The sequence below is a fragment of the Arachis hypogaea genome, chromosome 11 (genome assembly GCF_003086295.3).
Source record: "Arachis hypogaea cultivar Tifrunner chromosome 11, arahy.Tifrunner.gnm2.J5K5, whole genome shotgun sequence".
NCBI lineage: Eukaryota > Viridiplantae > Streptophyta > Magnoliopsida > Fabales > Fabaceae > Arachis > Arachis hypogaea.
This window is the reverse complement of record NC_092046.1, coordinates 96,777,611-96,783,720: the sequence shown is the minus strand read 5'-3', so window position 1 is coordinate 96,783,720 and position 6,110 is coordinate 96,777,611.

The window sequence follows — 6,110 nt, the reverse complement described above, 5'->3', positions numbered from 1 at the left end:
GGGAAAAGAACAATAAGAGTTGTAAAAGAAAGAAAAGTTAATAAATAATAAGGCTAGGCACCAAGGGTTTGAAACTTGAGAGATGTGCTTGTGGTGCTCCTGTACCAAGGATCTGCTTGGATGAATAAGTTCGTAGGAGTGTTTCATCACTTGGTAACTTGGGTTAACTAACCCGGGATTATCAACTGAAAATCCACTATCAAGAGCAACCTTGCTACAGAACATTTAGTAACCCAAAGAGGTGCTGGACACCAAGGTCTCAAGAAAGGAAATAACAAACCATGTGTCTGTGGTGTGTATGTATGGGGGAAAGAGACTTGAGGGAGTAAGTCCTTAGGGGTGTCTTAACACCTAGCACCTTGAACCAACTGGTTCGGGAGTGTTGGCTGAAAGCTTATCTTAAAGAGTCGCCCCCTCACAGAGCACTTAGCCTAAGAACACAAATAAGCCTTGAAAACAATAAAAGGATCAATGAATAAGAGTCTCATAGGGTGCAAACAAGTGAGTATTCCAGGACATGATAAAGGTCTGAAAGCTAGTGAAGGAATGAACCTAAGTTGCTATGCATGAAACCACCATAAAACCAAGGATATAACCTCCACAATAATGACTCATTCCTCTTGGCATTCCATTCATGATTCTCTTGTTCCAGTACTTGCTTAGGGACAAGCAAGCTTTAAGTTTGGTGTTGTGATGCCAGGGCATTTTGGCCAGTTTCACTAACCTTTTCTTTATTGTTTTAGGGTAGTTTCATGCATTTTCTTAGGAAATAAGCAAGTTTTGGGTAGAATTTCACTTACATCTTGATTTAAGCATACATTGAGCACTTTACATGATTTCATGAGAATTTTGCATGAATTAGATGACAAATTGGATGATGCATGTCTCATGATGTAGATTAGAACTTTGATGCACTGTATTGCTTGATTTCAGGACAAAGGAAGCAAGAAAAAGCCACGTTGGCAGCCACGTTAGTCTAACTAACGTGACCACCAACGTGGAATGGGAGCTAGCTTGCAACATTAATGAGAAAAGTAATCGCCAATAACGTCCTCAAAAGCCATCATAGCCCACGTTAAGAGTCACGTTAACTAGGTTAACGTGAACTCTAACGTGGAAGAAAGAAATAAGGCCAACGTTAGTGACACTCACCTTTGTCACTAACGTTGAACCAAGCTCATAAGTGGCCACGTTAAGAGCCACGTTAACTCAGTTAACGTGGACTCTAACGTTGGGAAGCAAAAGAGAAGCCAACGTTAGTGACACTCAGCTTTGTCACTAACGTTGGCCAAGTTACAATGAGCCACGTTAGTTGCCACGTTAACTTAGTTAACGTGGAAGCTAACGTGGAGAAAGCAAGTGATCGCCAACGTTAGTGACACTTACCTTTGTCACTAACGTTGGAATGAGCCACAATGAGCCACTATAACCCACGTTAACTCCCACGTTAACTTAGTTAACTCCCACGTTAACTTAGTTAACGTGGAAGATAACGTTGAGGATAGGATGATGAGCCAACGTTAGTGACACTCACCTTTGTCACTAACGTTGGAGATGGCTATCAGTACCACGTTAGAAGCCACGTTAACTTAGTTAACGTGGACTCTAACGTGGGAAGTAGGGGCACCTTGGAACGTTAGTGACAAAGGTAAGTGTCACTAACGTTCTCGAAGAATTGGCAAGCCTACGTTAAGAGCCACGTTAACTAAGTTAACGTGAACTCTAACGTAGGGGGAGGGAGGACTCTCAACGTTATTGGAAAAGGTGAGTCCCAATAACGTGTGCGAAGGATCAAGAGGCAACGTTAGTGGTCACGTTGATGCCACTAACGTTGAAGTTAACGTGGATCATCCCTGGGTGAGGAACGTTAGTGAAAAAGGTGATTGTCACTAACGTTCTCGAACCCACACTCTCACTTAACGTTAACGCCACTAACGTCCTGAGCTAAACACCCTGCCTACTCCACACTTTCTCTCTGCAAGTAAAGCTAAGCCCACTGAAGAGTATAACTGCTTCAAACTAAAGATCCAAAGGCCCATATCTAAGACTTGAAGAACCAACTAGAAGATCAGAAGAGTAGTATATATAGGGGTAGTTTTGAATTGGAAAGAGATTTTTGGGGGATGGGAAATTGAGAACTACTCTCTGTAAAATTTACTTTCTCTGCACTTCTAGTTCTAGTTTTCATGATGTATTCTCCATCTTTGTTTTCCATTTCCAGAGCTATGAACAACTAAACCCCTTTCATTGGGTTAGGGAGCTCTGTTGTAATTTGATGGATCAATACTAATTTTCATTACTCTTCTTCTATCTTTTCTCTTGATTTTACTAGAAAGCTTTCAATCTTCATCCAATTGGGTAGTTATCTTGGAAAAGAAGCTATTCATACTTGGATCTCTTCTGAACCTTGGAAGAGGAATGAAGAGATCATGCTAGAAATGCTTTCTCATGTTAGACCAAATTGGGTTTGGTTGGGTATGGTGACTATAATCCTACCAACACTTGATTTGGGAATGCATGTGGTATAATCAGTGACCATACTTCATCTCTTCTCATGAGCAATTGACCAAGGAATTGGCTATTGATCAAGATTTGAGAGATTGAATTACCAATGAATTGGAATTCGATCACTTAAGATTGCCAAGGAGATCAATGAATGCATTGATTGAGGAAGAGATGAAAATGAACTTGTCCAAAGAATGCAACATCTCCTAAGCCCAATGAATCCCCATTTCTGATCTTACCCATTCTCTTTAATTTCTGCAATTTACTTTCATGAGCATCTTCCCCATTCCCATTTACAATTCTGCAATTTACTTTCTGTCATTTACTTTCAGCTCTTTACTTCCAGCATTTACATTTTCTGCTATTTACTTTCCCGCCATTTAATTTCCTGTAACTCTCAAACCAAATTCTGCTTCGCTCAACTAGAATATTCCTCTAATTAAAGTTGCTTGACCAATCAATCCCTGTGGGATTCGACCTCCCTCTATTGTGAGTTTTTACTTGACGACAATTCGGTATACTTGCCGAAGGAAAATTGTTGAGAGACAAGTTTCCGTCCTATCAACGGGACGGCAACGAATGCGAAAATGGCGGCGGTGAGGCAGCAGACGCAACCTGCTGGATGACGGCGCGACATGGTGGCAAACTGAAAGGCGGCGCCAAGCCCTTTCCATCTCCTTCTCTTCTTCTGGCTCGATCCCCCTTTCCTGATTCTATTTCCTTCCTCCATGGAACAAGAAGAAGAAATCATGAGTCCTGCTATGGGCCTCAATTTCGGTGAACTTGCTGAAGGTGAAAGGGAAGACAGGGCAGGGTTAAGGGGAAAAACTGTGTTGAAGGAGGTGAGGCTGCTGCCTGATTCCTTTTTCCCCTACTGCTGCTGCACGTGAATGGAGATAAAGGGAGAAGAGGTGCGTTGCTGATGGGGAAACTGGGTAACCGGGTTAGGGTTTTAGGGTTTCATTTTGAAAATTAGGGTTTAGGGCATTATGGTAATTTCACATAAAATTGGGAATAATATAGTAATTGAAACCCAATGTAAATCCAACACTAATTGTATATGAAAAAATACTATTTGCTCAATAATTTCACAAATTATTTTCCATAAAATGCCCAAATCAAAATAATTAGAAATAATATAATTAAACCCTTTATTTTCCAAAGTAACAGTATTAATATTTAAAATATTAGTTATTTAGTCCAAATCATATAAAAATTCTTATTATTTCACAACTACCAACTTTATAATATAATTATAGCAAATAATCCAATAATTATCAAATTGGATAATAATCATAACTTATCTCAAATTCAATAAATCAAAACTTGCTTTAATTTTCTTTAATAAATAAATTTTTGAAATTAAAGCTACAGAAATACTGAATTTGAAATTAGCTAATGATAGCCCTTTTTCAAAGGTTTTGGGTTTTATATTCTACCCACCTTATAAAAATTTTCGCCGTCGAAAATTGATACAAAACGAAGAAAATTTCATAACAGTTCACCCTTGAACACATTTAAGGAAGAAGCAACAATATCTCAACATATATATATATATATATATATATATATATATATATATATATATATATATATATATATATATATATATATACGGTTTTCAAATACTTGGGTTGTTGTATGCATGAGGGTACAAAGGTAGGAGTGTGATTGCAAAGCAACGTTGCAAGATAGGCTCAACGCAAAAGATGACACGGTTCAAACGTGTGATAGCAAGGCAAGGCGTCGAAGGCTATAAAACAGGATGGGGTTAAAACGATTTGCTCAATATCCACACACTATCTCATATCAACCTCAAAGTTTCAACTCCATCAAGCACTTTATAATCCCCATATCCGATCATAAGCCTAACGATCGCAAACCATTCACAAGGAATAAAACACCACAATCATAATGTTGCACACCTACCGCTTCAACTTTCGTATACACATATCACGCTTTAAAGAACTAACGCATCGCATCACTACGTCTACAAGTCGCACGTGATATCAAACAATTCTCGAGTCTACTCAGAAGGATACAAGATTTAGAACGGAGAGACGATTGTCAAGGACAATACTCATAGATTTAAGGAAATGTATCCAATTTCCAGATAAACAAGAACGTTCAAGCAATGAAGTTTGCTAGAAATAAATCAATTGACAACTTCAAGGATAACCCTTGGATCAAAGAAGTTCAACAGGATCAATAGGAAGAAGACCAGCGTATCAGTTTGAGACGAACTCAAGCTGAGTCAAGGAAGCATGAGGTTTATAGAAAAGAATATTTCAAACCTAAGACAAGGCTCACAGAATTCAAGAGCATAGTTAAAACACTTCCGAATACATTGTTCTTAAAGGAATCGAAAACTTGCGGAAAGTCACTTCGCAGTCTAAAAGAAAAGTTAAACAACAAACATTCTTCAAGAGAGTAGCAAAAGCATAAACGTGGCTTTACTTCAATACAATTTCATGTTGAAGCTGATTATGTAAAGTTTTAAAAACAAAATGTACACAACTTTGGCTAAAAGCTAAAATATTTCCTCAAATATCTTAGAAAGATAATTAGGTGTACAGCCTAACCAAACGCAGTTCATAAAAACTCGGAAGTAATCAAATGCTTGTTCAAAAATCTCCAAAGTCCATATTCAAACAAGTGTGTATAAAAATCTTAGCAATGTCGAAAGAGAAAATTAAACTCTATTTGGAAAAGAAAATCCAAGGTAAAGGTTTGCTTACAAATTGGTAAAGGAAATAAGTGGTGCGTTACAAACGAACTGGTTTCCACTAAACAAGGAAGCTTTCCAAAACCTCATTTAAAATAGCGCATGCCAAATTTAAATTAACTTCGTCAAAATTGAACAATGATTTCGATCTCAATCAAGCAACAGAAAATAATTTCCGTTTCGTATTTCAAAACAAGATTCCAAAAGTATTCTAGAAATCACCATCTCAGAAGAACATTTAAGAAGTTTAAGATGTACTAAAAAGGACTCAAGCCATACTAGAAAGGATCTTAAATCAAAATAGTTCAAACAAGATCCACTAGGCATGAGACATCAAACAAGCTTTCAATTGACTCAAGAGAATACAAAAGTCATAGAAAAAGACAATCCAATCATTAGTAATTTCCCAAGGATAAATATTTGACTAAAAACTTTTGTAAAGACAATGAGAGGATAAACGATGCACTATTTTCAAACGAATCAAACTGACTCATATAAAAATGAGATCCACAAGAGAGGAAAAATCAAGATCAATAGTAATGTTCATAAAATGTAAGAGGTTAGTTAAAAACAAAGTCAAATATGATATTCATAGAGATGGAAGGTTTAATAAAGAATTTAGTCCGTTCATTGGAAGAAAGCTATGAGTCCAACATTTTCAAAAGAACAACAATGGCATAAACCATGTAGTATGCTAAGCAAAACTCAATTCAAAATAAGTTAAGTGTAGTTTTATCAAACGGAACTCAACCGGGATAAAAGCGAGAAATCCTTCCTTTCCAAAATTTTGAAAAATACCCGAATACATAATCACATAAAGATGTACATTGGAAATATATAGTAAAATCGCTAGAAAGTCAAATTGTATTTTAAGAAAGGG